The following is a 19,957-nucleotide window of genomic DNA, read 5'->3' on the forward strand; positions in this document are numbered from 1 at the left end:
AACAGTATGCCCTGTACTGCCTCATCATAACAAGACTAATTCCATATCAGAATTGCTTGTTCCAACGTCTCTCCCACCAGACATGAGCTTCATGGGGTAGGGACCGTGCCTATGTTGTTCATCAGGGTTTCTACACTGCCTAGCGTAGAAGCTTGCATCCTCAGAGATAATCCTTTCCATTGCAAATAATATAAGCCCAATCTATATTGGCTTAGGAGTAAAACGGAATTTATTGTCTAACAACTGAAAATTCCAGAAGGGTCTGGTTTTAATAAAACCCTCTCTATATCTCAGCTACTTTTTTCTCAGTTGTGGCTTCATGTTTAGGTAGGTCCTTCTCACTAGGTGGCAAAGATGGCTTCCAGTAGCTCCAGGCTTATATCCACCGTCTTAGGAAACCCAGAAGAAAGAGAACATCTCTTCCAGTAGCTCTAGTGTGAATCCTGGGGCAGACGCTCTTTGGCCCAAGGTAGGTCGTGTGCCCATTTCTCAGCTAATCATGTGGCTCAGGCTAGATGGAAAGTTGTGGGTTGAGAGTGGTTCCCCACAGGAAAACTGAGGAGCTTATACCAGAAAGAAGGGTAATGGATTCTGGCAAAAAATGTCAGGTATCTACTACATTTCCCATCTGTAACTGGCACTTCGAAGATACTCATTCTTGTTACTGGACCAACACTCCGCATTGAGAGACCAAGGAGGTATTTGAGAGGCTTTCCATCTTGTCTTTAGAGAAGAAGGCAACCGTTTATGGGTCCACTTTAAGCCATCCCACTCATAGACCCTCTCTAAGCCTGGTGCTGGCAGATGGGAGGCCTCCAGCCCTGGAGAGAGAATGAGAGAAATGTATGTAAGTGAAAACAGGGGCTTTATTTGCTGGGTTGCAATGACACCAGGTCCAGGGGCCTAGACAAAAGAATTAGCTCCCAGGGCATATCCAGGAAAAGAGGCCAAGTGCTATTTTTCCTCAGTGTCACACTGTCCCTGCAGTGGATGCACAAGGACTATGGGTGAGAGCTGTGCCCAATATCTAGCTCTTCACAACCTTCCCCAGGATTTCTGCTCCATTCAGGCCTGCTAAGGGAAATGGAGAAAGTCAAGTCTTAGGATCACCTCATCTGCCTCTGCCAAGGATCTCCTTTTCCTCACCTTATGGAGTATCTATGCCCATAGCCCAACAATCTGTGTGGAAAGAAAGGAAGCTACTGGGATCAACCCTGGGCATGTCTTCATTAGCAGGAATAAGGAAGAGAAAGAGGGTGGTCCTTCTGCCAGTCCTGCGTGGGATCAAGCCTTGGAGAAATGGCAGGGTGTACTAGCCTAGCAGGGGAGACTGTGTTGCATCTGCTAGCCACCTCCTGTGGTCCTCATGTGGTCCTCATCGCATGACCTTCCTCAGTGCTCCATTTTGGTGCACAGCTTCAGCAAGGAGTCCCTGGGATCAGATGGAGACGGGGCAGTGCTCAGCAGAGGAGAGAGCTAAGCTGCAGCCCAGAGGGAATTGAATGAGGGGTTGGGGAGGGAGAGTGGGTGCTTCCTACCCTCACCTTGAAAGTACTGTTCTTTTTTTGAGGAAGAACAACCCCCAGCAAAGCTCATTTGGGCACTCAGCCCCTCCCTATTTCTCCCCCATCTCTGCATCCAGTTTTTACAGCAATTGAGTAGAATCACTTCCTGAGATTTTTCTAGTTTTCCTTTCTAAATTACAGTTTATGTAACCAAGATCTGTTATAGTAAGTTATGTCTCCTGGTTGTCAGATGCCAGGGGGAAAAATGTATGCCCACAGCCTTTGATCCAGGATTTAGCTGCAGAACCCTCACTCCTTTAGGAGACTAATGATAGTAACAAAAGCTAACAGTTATGGAGTGCTTATCCTGTGGTAGGCACTGTTCTGAGTTCTTTATCACAACTCATTTAATTCTCACAACAAACCTGTAAGACAGGTACCTTTATTATCCCCATTATACACATTAGGAAACTGAGGCACAAGAAGTCACATAACTTACCCAGGTCGAGCCAGCATTCACACCCAGGCAAGGTAGCATCAGAGCCCACACTTGTAACCACCAATAGTCTGCTAACTTGATGGGCTTTACCTAGGTGGGTCATGTAGAGAATTAATTGTGAGATGCAAAATTGGCAGCAGGGAGACAAGTCAAGAAGCTATTGTAGTGGTCCAGAGAGAAAATGATGAGGGCCTCAGCCTGGATAGGAAAGGGAAAAGGAGTTGCTGAGGACAGATTTAAGAACTGTGTTGGATGTCAGAACCAGCAACTTAATGAGAGAGGGAGAAGGATAGATGTTTCGACTAGGAGATTGGTACCCTGGGTGAAGAGGGGAGATGATGAGCCCTATTTAAACACGGTGAGTGGGAGGCACCAGAGGAGATGTCCAGCAGACAGATGGATAAACTGGCCTGAAAGTTAGAGAACTATGAGCTGAAGACATAGCTCAATCATATACACATTCATTTGGGAGTTCAGTGGCAAAGCAACACATCACCTCCCTGGGAGTGGTTGGTGAAGGCTTACTGGGAGAGGCTGGCTTTGAGACAGGCCCTGCAGATCAGGAATGCTCTGAGAAGTGGGGCTACGGGGGAAGGTGTGGGGAGGCATGTCAGTGGGGAGGAGTCCACCATGGAGGAAACTGGGGAGTAAGGTGGGCAGGTGCTGGGCATGGTTAGAGCCAGAGGTTGTCAAGAAAAGCGACAGAAAGGTTTGGAGTGACCTTTGATGACTTCTTCCTCCTAAGTCTGTTAAAAAATGGAAATCTTTATGAAATGTTTTAGACTGCTGTTCAAAGTTACTACTCCCTCCTTCACTCTTCCAAAGTAATTTCTTCAAACAATGGAACAGGGAGATGTACGCATTAAACTGTCTTTAATATTCTAAAGGACCTTGTTCCTGGAGACCGCTCACATATGTTTTATCAGTGGAGACATTTAAAGGGGTGAGCGACGAAAGGTGCTCAGAGGCAAAGTCTTGATGGAGAACAGAGAAGCAGCCAGACCACACTTGTGTGTGCAGGGTGGATTAGTGGTCGGTCGGAGCTGCCAGATGAGAAAGCTGATGAGAGCATTCTGCGGGTGAATAGATGCTTCTTTGGTACCTTCTTTTCATGTGGGACTCCTCTGGTTTTGAAGTTGGTGGATATGTTCTGTCCTGGTGATATTGTGGGCTAGGAATAGGTGTGGGCTGTGATGGTAGCTACATTGACTTCCTGCAAGGCTTAAAACACTGCTGTTGCCTGGTTTGTTTCACAGGCTGGAAGTGGAGAAGCATAGGAATAAGTCTGGAGGTTTAAGTTTAGAAGTAGGATATGGTTTTTCCTGAGCTTCACAAAGTGGCTGAAAGTTTAACAAGACTATTTACTTTTCCTCCATTGTTAGAGTAATACATAATTACCATAAAACATTTGGACAATATGGAAGGAAGAAATGTAAACACCCATGGTCTGACAATTACTATTAACATTTGGACATATTTCTTGACAATTTTTCCTCAGTTATAATCTTTTTTAGTTTGTTTTGCTTAATTATGATTAAATCAAATATATAAATATATATCTAGCTTTTTTTTTTTTTTCCTTTCTTTTTGTCTTTTTTCGTGTCCGGCAACAGATCGCAACCCTCAGTGTCGCGCCCGTACCGGACCGGGACCGGCAACGGGATCGCAAACCTCGGTGCTGCACCCGCACCTCGCTCAGCCAGTGAGCGGGAACCGGTCTGTATGTGGGATCCGAACCCTCGGCGGGAGCGCCACCGCACTCCCAAACGGCGCACTGTAGCAGTGCGCAACCGGGCCGGTCTATATATCTAGCTTTTAAAATCTAATGTTATAATATAAACATTTGTCCATTAAACTATGGATTTTAATTTCATGTATCAACTGAAACCCCTTTACCAGTTGATGAGCAAATCAGGGACCTTCTGGATTATAGCTGGGGGACAGGTAGCAGCTGGAGATGGAAGGCAGGTAGGTCATTAGATCCAGAGAGCCCACATCTTGAGCCCTGCTCAGGAACAAATGAATGCTGAGGGTGGGGTGGGGCTAATGCTGGTCCTGAGGAAATTCTTCTTGCCCGCCGACTGATTTTGAGAGTACCAGCCCAGGCCAAGAGTGATTAGAAAACTAGAAAGCTCCTGAGCTTCCCAGAGGTTCTTGCAGGCCCTACAACTAAATGTATTTAACAGAAAGAAGCCTGTAACCTCCCACAACTGTGGAAGTGAAATTACTGTGGCTTCTTTGCCTCTTCACCTGAGGAAGGGAGAACATGGGTAAGGTGCTGTTTCCCTGTCAGGGGCATTATGGCCTCCCAGTAACTCAAGCTAACTTACTGACTCCCACAGCTCTATTTGTAGCTTCTATATTGTAAGTAATCATATGGTGGAAATTATAAGTAGCTTACTGGTTTCAGGTTTAGGATTTTTTTTAGTGTACAAGGGTACTTCAAAAAGTATGTGGAAGGGGCCGGCCCGGTGGCGCACTCGGTAGAGTGCGGCACTTGGGAGTGTGGCGGCGCTCCCGCCGAGGGTTCGGATCCCATATAGAGACCGGTCCACTCACTGGTTGAGCACGGTGCGGGCGCGACACCGAGGGTTGCAATCCCATTGCCGGTCGCGGTATGGGCGCAACACCGAGGGTTGCGATCCCGTTACCGGTCACGAAAAAAGACAAAAAGGAAAAAAAAAAAGTTTGTGGAAAATGGAATTAAAAGATAATATGAATCCTTCCATGAATTTTTTGAAGTACCCTTGTGTAAGTTAGTTTGTTAATGAAGTAGTTAGTTATGGGGAAGATTTGTGTGGCCTGAGAATGAAAATAGGATCTGGGAAAGTGCTTTTTCCAGACTGCTCAGTGTCTCTGAGACATGAACAAACAACTTGTTTACTTGCAAAGAAATGTGCTAACAGTCAGAGAAGAGTAAGTTTTCTTCTCCCGCGGCTAAATTATTTGAGTGTAGCATAAAAATTAAAACACCCAAAGTAATGATGAAACAGTTTAACCAATCATTTATATTATATGAGTTTATTGCGATGCTTTTCTCCCTATTTGGCATGGTCCTTCCTTCTTAATCTGACATAAATTATTTCAAAAGTGTCTTCACCATGGCACATGGGGAAATCACATATTTTGGAAACAAGCCCACTTGTGTTCAGATCTTGGCATAAGCAATTACTGGTTTTGTTTTTCTCAGCAGTAAGAAGCAGTAAGGCCTGTCTCCTTGGATAGCTGTGAGGATAATGTGAGATGAGGTTTGTGAAGTATTAGAACCTAGAGGGTTGGCCCTCGAAAAACAGTGGTCATTATCTCTTCCCACTACTGTCACTTGGAAGGCCCCATGTCCTGTGGTCCCTATAGCCTGGCCTGGCCTGGTGTTTGGGATCTGAAATGAAATAACTGGTGCTCTGTGACATGTACCTAAGGATTCCCTAGGAACATCAAAACAGCCAGCTTTCCCAGGGATTTATGGTTCTAAAACTCATCTTTACTAACTGAAGATCTTAAAATTCATACTTACTGGGCTGTTTGCCCAATCTGTGGAGTTGCTGGAAAAACAGCTTTCAATCCTGTTTCAGAATTTCCATCTGAATTTGCATTTGAAAATGCATTTGGTTTTGCTGCTGGTAGAAGAGCAAAACTTTTAGCAAAGACTTTATGATCTCTTGGGAGGAAAGGTGCTACACAAATCACTAAGTTCACAAAAGGAGGAATCATGCCAGAATTGCTTTTTGAGAGAGATTAAGCTCCAACAGTTATTGTGTGGACTTAAATCATTTCCTGCATTGGCGATTTTCCTATTAACCCTAAGTGTGGTCCCTTGCCTGTGGCCTCTACTCAGAGCATTGCTGACTCACCCAGATGTGGTATGTGGTGGGACAGCCCTGGCTGCATTCCCAGGCAAAATGCTCCTGCCCTCCAAGTTGTCAGTCTTCTCCCTTAAGTGTGTTTTTCGTCTATACCAATTTTTGCCTTTTATTTCTGACTTGTGGCAGCTTGTCTTGAGCCCTGGATAAACAGAAAGGATCTGTCACCCTGTCCAGTACCTTAGTCTAGGACGGGCCAGGGCCTGGTATTGCCTGGATCTAGTGAAGATGGGTTTTGCCCTGGCCAGCCCTGCTCGGGCCGAAGCACATGTCGTTCTGCTGTTTATGCTTTAAATGTAATGATGGAAGCCTTCAGTGCTGAGCTCTGTGGATCCAGACCTCCATCAACTTCTTGACAAATGGCAGCATTTAAGAAGGGGGTTCCTTTTTGCCCTTACATATCTTTTATTTCCTAACCCATGAAATTAGTCATATTCATAGTGAGTAGGGAGTGTCCAAGAACCTAGTTGCAAAGTGACTTTCTTGCTACCCATAATGGAGAGATGCTTCCCAGGGAGTGTCAAGTACGATTTGTGCCTGAAAAGACATTTGTTTTGAAGCAGTACTTAGTGCAGGGTGGGAATACCTCATCTGCTGGGTTCAGGAATGCAGATGGTGACTGACCCTGAGGATGGGTCAATTAATGTGCAAACAGCCCCTGCTGGGCTGAGATCAGAGGGATTCTGTCCAGCCTATAGGACTGGATTCCATCAACCAGCTGGCCCTCCAGAATTCACATTGGATTAACAGTCCTTTAAATTCCAGGGGCCCCTCATCTTCTCCTGAGCAGGCCAGCTGGAATCAGGGCTCTGGGAGCGACTGCACGTTAGGATTTTCACATTGTATTACAACTACCAGTACATGCAGTACATGCTGCAGTTGGCCACAGTGTGCTCTATTTCTCTTTCCAGCTTCCCAGTGCAACATCAGCTTAAAGAAGCAGAGGAGCCGCAGCATCCTCAGCTCCTTCTTCTGCTGCTTCCGGGATTATAATGTGGAGGCCCCTCCATCCAGCAGACCCAGCGTGCTTCCACCACTGGTGGAGGAGAATGGTGGGCTTCAGAAGGTCAGTGCTGATGAGGAACTGTGTGCTCAATAAAACTGCAATAATGGCATATGTGTCCCATCCTCGACGAATATCCTTAATAAGGATACTAAATACTCCTTAATAAGACTACGTGACAGAATGTGTGCAGCCATTTACTTAAAGATTTGAAATTACAATTTAAAAAATCTTTTTTGATAAAAGATACTCAGTCATTTCCATTTAGCAACTGAAGAACATATTTGATGGGAGTTATAAGCATCACTTCACATTTTTATAACATTCTCTTGTGGGAAGTTGAATACATGAAACAGCGAGTTAAAGAACCAGGAACAGACACAGAAATAGAAAGACAAGAAGAGAAACAGAGACATGGAGAAGAGTTGACAATAAATATAATTGAGTTTAACTACATTGTTTAATAACAAGCATATTTGTTTTATATTCTTTTGTATGTGTGAAATAAAAAAATACAAGTCAGATCATCATAATAAGGCAAAAACCAAAATCCACCCACGTGCTAACAGACACATCTAAAATAAAATGACTCAGACAGTTAAAAGTAAAAGGATTAGCAAAGAGACATCATACAAGTATAAGCAAAAAGAAAACAGGGGTTACAATATCAATTTCAGTCAAAACAGATTTTCAGGTTAAAAAAAAAATCACAGAGAGACAAAAAGGAGTACTCATTCATTATGAAGATAGTTGAGATTGAGGACACAAAAGTGATAAAACTTTATTTCCCAAATAACACGAGCAAAGGACACGAACAAGCAATTCACAAAGTAAGAAATACAGTTCAAATATGTGAAAAAATATGGAAAGTGTTCCACATATAAACACAAAAACAAATGTTCAACATGGTTAGTAATCAAAGAAATGCAAACTAAACTATGAGATACGCTTTTCCATTTATCAGGTTATTAAAGATATTTTTAAAGGTAGTATTTGGGTTTGGCATGGGGTTGTGGGAGAGAAGGTAGAGGATATAAATCAATAGGTATGTTAATTGACTATCCCTTTCTGGAGGAAAATTTGGCAATATGATCTTAAAACCTTAAACATATGCCAATTTGTTGATGTAAGCAATTCTGCTTTATGGACATAATCATGAATGTGCAAAGATTTAAGCATAAGATGCCATCAGCATCAATTATAGTGTTGCATAATTGTAAGCAACCTGATATTCAACAATAGGCAATTGGTTAAAAGAACTATAGAATAACCATATAATCAAATAGTATACAGCCATTAAAAATGATGTCATAAATATTGCTGATATAGAGAAATGTTCACAATATATCATTTAGTAAATAGGCTAGAAAAGAGTAGGTGAATATATGCAAAGTATGTATAGTCTCTCTCTCTCTCTCTCTCTCTCACACACACACACACTCACACACACACACACACACACACACACACAACTAGAAGGATGTATGCCAAAGTATGAAGAGATTATCTCAGACTGTGGGATTATATATAGGATTTTCTCCTTTCTCTGTGTTTTTGTCCTTCCCTAATTTTCATAAAATAATCTTAAGTTACTTTTATGATTAAAAAATAAAGTTATTTTTAAATTACATATGGATGTAAGGAAAGTAGTTCTGGGAACATAGTCTGAGCATATGGCTCTGACCATTAAAATTCCCTCTCTGGATAAACCCAGGAGGGCCTGCTGATGGAGCCTGGAAAGTGCATTAAGTCCCTCAGTTTTTCTGACGTCTCTAGGGGAACGAGCAGGCACAGGATTTGTTCTCTGTGGTACTCAGTGAGAAGCAGGGAACCACCCACAGAGGAAAATACTTGCCTCTCCCACAGTCCTAGAACAAATATTTGAGACACATAGTCCTGTGAGGTCAACCAGCCAGGAGGAGCCTGTGGATCCCCTTGGGAAAGAGTCTGCACTGCCTACTTAATGTGTGGGGTCCCTGGAGGGGCTGCACTGGAGAGCTGGATTGCTTTCAGTTCTTGTGCCATCGAAGGACCAAAAGTACAGGGACTTTCTTCATCTCTTTGTGGATTGTCAGCTTGGGCTCTGCTGGACCATGAAAATAGCACTCCTTGCTGGGCCTTGAAATATTCCCTCATTTGTCACTTACGAGAGATCCTGATGGACTGAACTGTACAGACATGAAGGGAACGCACAACCTTGTACTAGCAAAGAGAAATGCAGCCTCAGCTGAGAAAGTCCAAGTTGAAAAACTAGAATATGAAACTCCTGCTGAGATAAAACTAATGGAAGAGGTAGAGGAGAACTTTAACAGATAACTCAGGAAATGAGTTATGAGTACAAAAGTAACTTTTGGAACTTAAAAGAAAACCATGCTTTCTAAATATAAAAATTCAGTAAACACACTGAAGAAAAAAGGAGAATGAGAATGGTCGCTTCTGAGGACTGAATTAATGTTCTGGAAGAGCAAGTGGAAGAAATAGCTTACAATTCAGACCAGAAACACAAAGATGGTAGTTCTGAGGGAGGAAAAGAGGCAGCTAGGAGATCTAACATGCAAATAAGAAGAGTCCCAGAAAGAGAAAAAGTAACAGAAGAAATTTTTCTTGAGCTAAAAAAAAGCTTGAATCTGTACATTGAAAGAGCTCACCAGGTCTACAGCAGGATTAGTGGGGGCAAATGGAGGAGCACATACCTAGACATATGCTGGTGAAATCCTGAAATTTAAAGATAAAGAGAAAATCTTACAAGCTACCAGAATAAGTAATTTTCAAAGAAAACAATTACATTAATATCAGACTTATCAGCAACACTAAAAGCCAGAAGACTATGAAAAAATGTTTACAGGCTACTGAGAGAAAAAAATTACAAACCAAAAATTCTGTATGTGACCAAGATATCATTTATCTATTGAGGCCAAGAAAGTACATTTTCAGACATGTAATGATTCAGAAAGGGGGCAAAAAAATAAAAGTCTGGGTGAGATTGATATTCAGCTATGATATAATTATGGAAAATGTAGAAATATGACAATTAGGAATAGAACTGTAACATGTAGTGCAATTGGAAAATAGGTCCTCAAAATTCATTGAGAGAGAAAGGAGAAATAAACAGAAATGTGAACAAGCCATCAAAATTAAGGAAAGGGAAAAAGAACAAATAACAGATAATAAATAGTAAACATAACATAAGAGTAGGCACAAAACCAAGTTTAATGAACCAGATTCTCCTAACAAAAGACCAAGACTCTATCAGATAGGCTTGCCAAATTCAGCTGCATGCTATTTCCAAGAATATTACCTGTCATCACATAGGAATGATTTTGGCAGCAAGTAAAAGAAAACTGACAAACAATAGCTTAAACAAATAGGGAATTATTTTTCTCACATAAAAAGCCTGAGTCAGGCAGGTGCTGGGGTTGGTTTAGAAGCCTGATGATGCCATTTGGTACCCATACTCTTTCTGTTGTTCAATCTTTCCATCTTTCTGCTCCACCATCTTTGGTGTGTCTGCCTTCATCCTCATGCTTGTTATTTGTTTTCTCAAAATCACAAGCTTCAGGCATCATATTTACATTTAAGGGAAGGAGATTTGGAGGGGTGGCACTAGCCATGTCTGTCCCTTTTATTGAAAATAAATGCTTTCACAGAAAACCCCAGGAGACTTCTGCTTCTGTCTTATTGGCAAGAACTTTGTCCCACAGCTACCTACTACAGCAAGGGAGGCCTGAAAGGGTAAATTTTAGCCCAGCATATTCCTGCTCTCAACAAAATCAGAGCTCTTCCATCAAGGAGGAAAGAAGAATGACTAATGAATAGACATACTAGTCAGTATAGGTTTAGTTACGCTTCAGTAACAACCTCCAAGCCTCAGAGGCTTAAAACAATAGAAGTTTAGTTTTGTCGTGCTACTTGTTTATCATGGGTTGGCTAAGGCTGCTGTTCTTGTGGCACTGTCCAGTAGAAATAAAATATGAGTCACATATGTAATTTCAATTTTTCTAGTAGCCACATTTTAAAAAGTATTTTTTAAACAGGTGAAATTAATTTTAATAACATACAGGTTGAGTATCCCTTATTTGAAAAGCTTGGGACCGTGTTGCAGATTTCAGATTTTTTTGGATTTTGGAATTTTTGCATATACAAAATGAGATATCTTGGGGATGGGATGGACCCAAGTCTAAACACGAAATTCATTTATGTTTCATATACACCTTATACACATAGCCTGAAGGTAATTTTTATACAACATTTTAAATAATTTTGTGCATGAAGCAAAGTTTGTGTACATTGAAACATCAGAAAGCAAAGGTGTCACTATGTCAGCCACCCCTGTGGACAGTCTGTGGTTGTTTGGCATCACTGTCATTTCTGAATCTGAGTTTATATGCTACCAATGAGCAATCATTTCTTTTTTTTTTTTCCCCCTTTTTGTCTTTTTTTTCGTGACTGGCAACGGGATTGCAACCCTCGGTGTCGCGCCCGCACCGCGCTCAACCAGTGAGCGGACCGGTCTCTATATGGGATCCGAACCCTCAGCAGGAGCGCCGCCGCACTCTACTGAGTGCGCCACCGGGCCGGCCCATAAGCAATCATTACTTATACTTGTTCACACATTTTACAACAGTAAAATATATGATATACCACTAATACAGTGAAAAAATAATGTGTTCAAGATGAGTAAGGATCACAGCAGCATCACCAGAGTGCCTCTAACAGTTGTTAAACAACAGCAACAACAAACAATGAACAACAGGCTGTCAGTCTCCACCCAGATGCTGCATTTTGATTAAAAGGTTATTGTGCACTGTATTTTGGTTTTTTAGATGAGAAGCAACATCAGATGCAGTTGAGGGACCAGGAAGTGGGTCCACTAGGGATGAGGAGACATTCAGCTGGATGGCCTTTTAAAATGTTTCCTCCAGGGTCATCTGCCTCATTAACAATGGTTTTTGTCTTAGAAGTCCTTCTTTATTTCATAAACTGACATAATTTCTTGTTCGGTTATAAATACGCATTGCTCTAGTCCTTCAATAAGCCCATCATACGTTTTCACTGTGTTGTCAGTAGGCACTTCTTCCGCAGTGTTAGCAACATCATCTGTATCATGACTATTACACGTTGAGTATCCCCTATCTGAAATGTGTGGGGCCGGAGTTGTGGAATTTTCCATTTGTGGCATCAAGTCTGTGCTTAAAAAGTTTGGGATTTAGGAGCATTTTGGATTTTCGGATTAGGGATGTTTAAGCCAATATATCCAAAATATTATTGCAATATGTGATCAGTGGAAAAAATTACTAATGAGATAATTTACATTCTGTTTATATTACTAGTTCTTCAAATTTTGATCTGTATTTTACACTTAAGCACATCTTAATTTGGACTAGCCACATTTTATGTGCTCAGTAGCCTATGTGATTATTAGCTGTTGTATTAGATGGCATAATTATCTTATCCTCTCTCAGGACCTCCCTATCTCTTTACTTCCATGATTGTCACAGCGGGAAAAAGGGAATGTGGTAAACCACACTGGCTCTTAAAGTTTTCATCAGAAGTAACACACCTCATTCCAACTTATATTTTTTTGGCCAAAGCAAGTCATATAACTACTCCCAACTTCAAGGAGCATGGATGTGTAATCCTACCAACTACCCAGAAAGAAAACTGGAATTATTTGAGTTAACTTAGTTAAATCTGAAGTGATTTGTATAACATTGACTATTCAGTCTGTGAGACCAGACCCCAAAGAGAGGGCCATGTCACAGTGGGGCAGCTAATTTCCAGAGGAAGATCTTCTGTCCCTTGCACTGAGCTTGGTCAGAACACAGAACACAAAGCTCAGGCCCATTAGATTTGGAAGCAGATTCAAGGCCTGGCCCTATTGCTAAGTCCCCCATTGTCCCTGCATCTTGGAACTCAGCATGCCAGAGGAAGAGGCAAGGCGTGGACAGCATAGGACAGGTGACCTCTAGAGTTCCATCCACCCTGCATTTTACTTTGCCCTGGAGAAATGAGGATTTAGTGCCTTTCAGTTTCAAGCTGCTTCTGCAGCAGTGGCTTGAGATGGCAGCCACTGCCACCATCACAGCTGCAACCTGGACCTGCAGGCCAGTAGCCTCCAGAGGTTAGAAGGAGTCAGCACCCAGAAGACCCCAATGGCAGAGACCAGGGAGGACCTTTAAGGGTGAGGACAGCATAAAAGGGATTGCTGGGCAGTCACATGCATGCCCCACGAATACACACACATATGTACATGTAATCCTTTAGGGTAATTTTCAAGCCCAAATCTCTCTCTAGATCAGCACCTTTGCTTGCTTACAGTCAGTGTTTTGTCAAGCCCTTCAGATATGTTATTGTGGTCTCTTGCATCACAAATATGGTCATCTCATCAAAAGTGTGGTTCAGGCAGTGTACTGTCTATAGGGGTTGTCTGCAATCTCCCACTAGAGCAGTGCTTCTCAACCAGGGGTGATTTTGCCCTCTCAGGAACATTTGGCAATATCTGGACACATTTTGATTGTCACTACTTGGGAGCAGGGAGAGTGCTACTGGCATCTAGTGAGTAGCGTCGAAGGATGCTGTTAAACATCCTGCAATATACATGATAGCCCCCACACACAGTTATCCAACACAGAATGTCACTGGTACTGAGGTCGAGAAACTATACTATACAGTGATCTAACACGCTTGTGAACTTCTAGCTAAAATCTCCCCCACAAAGAGTAGTGACCCTCTCCTGGGTCCAAATGTTGGAAATAATATTATTTAAGAGCTTCTGAACTAAACTCTGTGCAAACTGGGATTGGATTTGATTGCAGTGTTTGTTGGAGAGCAGCACGGTTATGCCTTGAATAATGTCTAGCAGGCAGTTTAGAGACCTTAAGACAAGCCCCAAGTCTCCTGAAAAAGGAAAAAGCCATCAAGATCATCTCAAGAGGAAACAGTAGTTGCTGTTACACTGCAAAGGTGATGACTGGGGGATGGATATTATCAAGAAGTTGCTAAATGGCTCTTAGAGCAGAGCTCAGAAAGGTACCAGCCACCCACCATTGCTGACCACCAGGTTAGGCCCTATCACTGGTGACCCTCCTCACTAACGACAGACACATCTTTTCATAAATCCTTCCATGTGTGAGGTGTGAAGCAATGCATCTCCTTATCAGGCCACCAAAAAAAAGAAACACAGAAACTGGAAATGCTCAATGGAAATAAATTTAGCATTTCTTAGCAATGCTAAAATGAAGTGAAGTGTTTCCATCAACCAGGTTTAGAATGGCTGGCATTCTGGCTGGGAATGGTTGAGGCCCTCCCTGGGGGCCTGAATTTTCTTAACACTCCCTATGAATACATGTTCTGTTCCCCTTAAAAGAGAAAGCTGTCCCCATGTCTGTGGCTGGGAGGGAGCTTTTTCTACCTTTCCTTGTTCCCTCTTCCAGGGTCTCCCCTAGAAGAGGACCTGAAATGACCAGGGGGTTCCTTGTAATCTGGTGAACTTGTCTCTCTTTCCCTGCATATTATACTGACTTAGTCTTTTTTAGGGAAAGACTTGCTTAAAAGAAGAAACAAACTAGTTATTAGAGGGAATCAAGGATCAAAGTAAAGTATGAGTTTTCATTTTTATTTTTAAATGAAAGATTAAATTCCTGGGAATAAGGGAGGCGCTATTTAAATAAACAAGATGGTTAGTGAGCCTAAGGAACCCAGCCTGGTGTGTTGGGGGAAGGGGTGTCTGGATGGAGCTGGAATGGAGCCTGGTGCCCTGATTATGGAAAGTCTTTGGGTTACTCTTGTTCATTAAACACCATCAAGGTACAGAGTATGGGAAATCATATGGCTGCTGTACTCGAGAGTGCTTTGAAGCTTCTTTTGAGAATATGATCTCTTCAAGCCTGACAATGATTTTTTTTTTTTCTTTTTCCTCAGGGTGACCAGAGGCAGGTCATTCCCATACCAAGTGTATGTATATTTATCCAATTTTATTGAAACGTTCATAGAATCTTGTGACTTTGGAGCTACTAATATGAAATTTTTTTAAAAATGTTCTTACTTATGTTGAGTTTTATCTTGTGGTATAAACAGCTCTCTTCTGTTAAAAAGAAAAATGAAGCTACATTTTAAACTGTGAGCAGGAAGTTCTCTACAGAGACAGTTTCCTTTCTTGGGAACAGCAAGACAGCCAGCATCTATTAACCGAATTCTCACCTTTCCTTTCTCTCTGAGAAGGGTCTCCAAGTCTTACTAAGCTGAGGTAGCTGACTGTCCCCTTACCCCCACCCAGTGTCTTAGCCCCAACTCCATAGATTGGGGAGAACATATGTTTGCCCAGATGTGGTTCTTTGCAGCAGGTTCAGTTCTAGGGGAACTGGGCTCACCAAGCCCAGGTCCTGGGTGACCCGATCATTTCTAACTTGCTTAACAGTGTTTGTAGTTTGGCTGAAGATCTGATATCAGAGAAATCACCCTCATTATATTTCCTGAACTTGTAGGACCCACCCCACTCCACAGGCCAGCTGGGCTGCAACTCTGCCCCAGCTTGGCATTCTCTTGGGCCACTCCACTTCTGTTTTCAGCCTTGGAATTTGGTAGAGAAGATGTGCCAGTGTTCCACCCAGCATGGACCTGGACCACCCACCCCTCGGCCATCTGCTGTCTCCACTGTTCCTTCTCTTCCTCCTGCTCTGCCATCAGAGCTGTCCAGCCTGAGGCAATTCAGCAAGAAGCAAACTGATGACCAACCCCCAAAATAAACTTGCAGTTGAGATGTCCTTGAGATGTCTGTATCAAACACAACCTTTCAAACAGTCCTATGTCCTTAGAGAAGGATTTAGGTTTTAAAATATGTCCATAAATTGGTATTTTAGTTTATAAAGATTATCTGAGTCAGATTATCTGATTCAAATCTGTTTGCCTATCTTTCTTTACTTGGACTTTTTCACATATTTTCTGGGAACATCCAAGAAAGAGCAATCTTACATTGAAAGGAGTGGATTTTATTAGTACAGGTTGACTCCAAAGGCTTTGCTAGTACCTATCACTTACAAATTGCCCAAACAGTTTTTGATAACTTCATTTTTCTCAAAACTTTAAGTCTCTATTGAATAACAAGTTGGAAGAGTTTGTGGAGTGATTCTGACTTTGCCAGCATGCCTAGGAGTTGGGCTTTGTTTGGAAAATTGGCTTAGATCAAAAAGATTAATCAAGCAACAAAACTTCTTATCCAGTGTTAGTGGGAGATAGATACCCAGCAGGGTTAATGCCAGAAAGTAGTTTCATATATATTTCCTGAAAAGGTGCCTACATTAAACAAGTGTCAGGCAGCATATGTCCCCCCATCTTCAATATCACAACTGTTTTTTCTCAGAGTTAATTCACAGCCATCTGTAAAGTTAAGTACTGAATGAAAGCATCTGTCAGTCAGTATAAAAATCCCACTGAGGAAACTGACCGTTTTCCCACAAATCTAGGCTGAGCCATATACAGAATTCCAGAATAAAACAGATGAGAAGAAGGTTTCTTGTGTAGCTTAACCCAGTGTTAAATCAGTAAACTGCTGTCTCCTAAATGTGAGACGCTGGGTCAGGCCACGTGAAATTTCTGAACTACCTTGCAGAAAAACAGCCTAGCTAAAGCAACCTGCATCTTTGAATGATAACCTCCAGGAAAGCAGTTCCACTTATGGGCAAAGTGTGATCTCCACTGCCTGCTTAGCATGTAGAACTAAACCCAGGTTCCATCGGCGGCCAGCTCAGCCCAGGGATTCAAGTCTTAGGATCCCCTGCAAGAGCTGCATCTACCTGTCAAGGCCCCAGGTCACTTAAGCAGAGTGGTCCTGGCCTTTCTGGACTACAGGGTCTGTGCTAGGAGCCCCTAAGAGCTTGGGGTGCTGTACCATAGGATCAAAAATTCAGGCTTATGCTGAGCCTCCAAACCAGGTCTCACAACCTCCTGAAAGCTTTCTGTGGGCTCTGAAGGTGAAGGGTGCCTCTGAGCCTGTGAGTACCCAGAGCAGCTCCAGCTGGGGTCTCCCATCCTTGCCTCTAACCTCACCCCTCTTTTTTCATTCACATGCTGCTCTGTGTATATGAGAGTACTTCAAAAAGTTCAAAGAAAAAATTGAATTTAAAGATAATGCAAATCTTCCCATTAACTTTTTGAAGTACCCTTTACTCTTGTACATGCAAGTTTGGTTTTTGAATTTTTTCCTAAACAATAATTCAAGCTCATGGTTAATTTTGAAATGCTGAAAGATTAAAGTAGAAAGAAAAAGTGTCCCACTACCTAAAATAACTACTTTTAATTTTTTATTATGTATGCTTCCAGAAATTTTCCAAAAACAAGCATATTTACACAAATGAGGTTGTATTGTTCTTACCATTCTGCAAATTGCTTGTTGCTTTTAACAGAGTTCCTTGAACATCTTTCCAAATATTAGTACTCATATGTCTCCCTCTTTGTTTTACATGTCATTGATGGCATTTACTTTGTTTCCACCTCTGTGCTATTACAAATACTTCTCTTAAGAACATCCTCATAACTAACTGTGTGTTTATGGATTTGTGTAATAGTTCTGTATGAGGAGTTCCTAATTGTGGAAATGCTAGGTCAAAGGATATATTTTACACTGTTGGCACATTAAAGCCAAGTTGTCCTCCGAAAGCCTATGCTAATTTATACATTCGCATGAAGAGTCTATGAGATTGCCCAATCCCTTACTGAAAATGGTTATCAAATGTTTTAACCTTTGCTATTCTGAAAGTAAAGAATTATATCAGTTTATTGCTTTAATTTGCATTCTTTATGACTGGTATGAACAGCTTTTCACAAGTTCATTGGCCATATGTCTTTCTTCTTCCCTGTTCATTTTCTCTAGTCTTATACTGCATTGTGTATCTTTTTAAATTTGAAGGAAATTAGTACTTTCCTCCATATTTATATACTTTGGCCTTTTTTATAATCACTTTGGCCACAAAGAAGTTTTAATTTTATATAGGGCAATGTGTTAATCTTATCCTTTATGACTCCTGGATTTTATATTTTCTTCTTTTAATAGTTTCGTCATTATACTCCAATCTTTGATCCGTTTGGAGTTTATGTTATGTAAGGCATGAAGCAGTAACCCAGCTTTATTTCTTTTTCCAAGTGGTTGTCCCAGAACCGTTTATTGAGTAGTCATCTTTTGCACGCCTGTTGGAAACAACATCTTCATCTGGACCGTTAAAAGTTCCACTTAGTAACATGTCTCCCAACTATGGGGCTGGGATTTAGGGCTTTCCTTATGGGGAAGCTTCATGGGCTATTGGTAAAAGTCAGGTATTAAAGAGTAAGAAAAAGACGCAGAGGGACAGAAAGTTTAGGAACCACTGAAGTTTGGTTAGTCATAGCTGGAGGATAGCACTTGAATGCCTTGGCCCCAGTTAGGAATGCCACTGGGGCTGTGACCCAAGTCCTACTATTCCCACGCTCTTGCTTAAATCACACGCCACACTGATGCTTACAAAACGAGGTTGACAGTATAGCTGAGCCATAAAAATGTTGAAAGGAGAGAGAATTTGTTTTTTAACAGTAATGTTTCTATGCTCTTTGCCTAAGGCTTCTCATAAATCAGTAGTACACTTTTTTCCACTAAAACATTATGAAGAACATATAAGCAGAATAACTGTTCTAGTTAAAACCAGCCTAGGGTTTCCCTTCCTGCCCTCCAGCATTAGGCCCTAAGATCCCCACCCTGAACTCTGAGGCTTGGGGAGTATAGCGTGTAGACCTTGAGCCCGAGAAATCTTAAGAAAACAATAATCTATGTACCAAGAAGAGGTACTAAATTTATGAGATTTATGAGGGCTCGAGGGGTGGGTACTCCAGAGGATAAAACCTTAGTTTTAACTATTTGTGGCTACCAGTTCACTGCAAGGGACAAGAAGTTTAAGATTTACTCCCAGGAGGAGAACTAGAATGAACACCCTTCCCAAACCTTGGATGGCAAACCCTGGTCCCTTCCTCCGCCCTCCACCCACTAGCAATGCTCTCTGTGTGCATCTGAGCGAGTGATTTTATATAGAAAAGGTCTTTCTTCATATAACTGGTGTTTTTCTTGTTCTTCAGTTTTATCATGGCCTCAGAAAGTTTAGTTCAGGGCATTTTTTTAGTTAATGATTCAGGCATCTATTGCAATTGTATAGTGTCCTTGCATTTCCAAGGACACAGCTTTCCAGAAGAATTCCTACCAGTGGACTGAAGAATTTGCATTAATTTAAAGACAAGTTCTCAGAGAGGCTGAATGCATTTAGGAAACTGGTTGAGGATTAATGGAACCCTGCGTAGCCTGTTGCCCCCCAGTTTGGCCTTGTTCTCTGCAGCACAAATGCAAAATCAATATGAGTCTCACCCTTCTCAGTGTTTTCTCCCTTAGATAGTACAGTGAAGGTTTTTACTTACTGTTAACTCAGAGAATGCTTATAAAGTGTGGGTTAAATATGCTAAGAAACTAATTTTTATCCTCAGGTTTGGAAAATAACTGAGTCACTTTTGACAGATCTTTGATGTTTTCAGATATACTGGGGATAGAATTTCTAGATCCTTATTTTTCAGTCTAGCAATTAAATGAATAAATTCAAATGTTGTTTTAGTACTATATAGACACATAGGGAAGGACTGGATAGATATACACTAAACTAAAAAAGGACATAGAAACGGGGATAGTTGTGTTTTACTCTCACATGTTTATATTCTTTACAATGAGAATGTAAAGAATTACACATAATTGAGTAATAAAAATTAAATTAAAACAACTTTTATTCTGGTCACAAGCATGCTTTCTGCTGTGGCCCAAATGACAGAAATAACCCAAATTTTCTCTATTATACTCACTTACAGAGCTCATCAAATCCTGTGTTTTTAAAACACTTTTTGATACTGAACTTTTTGCAAGTTTATTTTAATTTTTTTTAAAATAACTTGCTGACTCACTGATTTATAGTGAAGGATAGAGTACTTTCTAGGTCCCTGAATTCCTTGCCTGCCTCTAAGGCACATTCCATATCCCTTCCCAGTGCCACGGGATTAGGGAGGACGGCTTGGGATTAGGGAGGATAGCTCG

The 19,957-nt window shown here is 41.5% G+C and overlaps 1 protein-coding gene across 2 annotated transcripts in view; it reads left to right on the top strand.

Annotated features, from left to right (window-relative positions):
- Positions 1-19,957, top strand: part of CTDSPL (CTD (carboxy-terminal domain, RNA polymerase II, polypeptide A) small phosphatase-like) — a 113,681-nt gene that overhangs the window by 73,751 nt on the left and 19,973 nt on the right. Inside the window, exons 1-2 of one of the 2 annotated variants that reach the window (XM_008586486.1) lie at positions 6,782-6,930; positions 14,788-14,820. The exons of the other annotated variant lie outside the window; for it this stretch is intronic. The gene's annotated coding sequence lies outside the window, so the exon portion shown is untranslated. Of the gene's footprint in view, positions 1-6,781; positions 6,931-14,787; positions 14,821-19,957 lie in introns of those variants that run through there. 2 annotated transcript variants of the gene reach the window in all.

The sequence above is a fragment of the Galeopterus variegatus genome, unplaced genomic scaffold, assembly GCF_000696425.1.
Source record: "Galeopterus variegatus unplaced genomic scaffold, G_variegatus-3.0.2 Scaffold110, whole genome shotgun sequence".
NCBI classification, from domain to species: domain Eukaryota; kingdom Metazoa; phylum Chordata; class Mammalia; order Dermoptera; family Cynocephalidae; genus Galeopterus; species Galeopterus variegatus.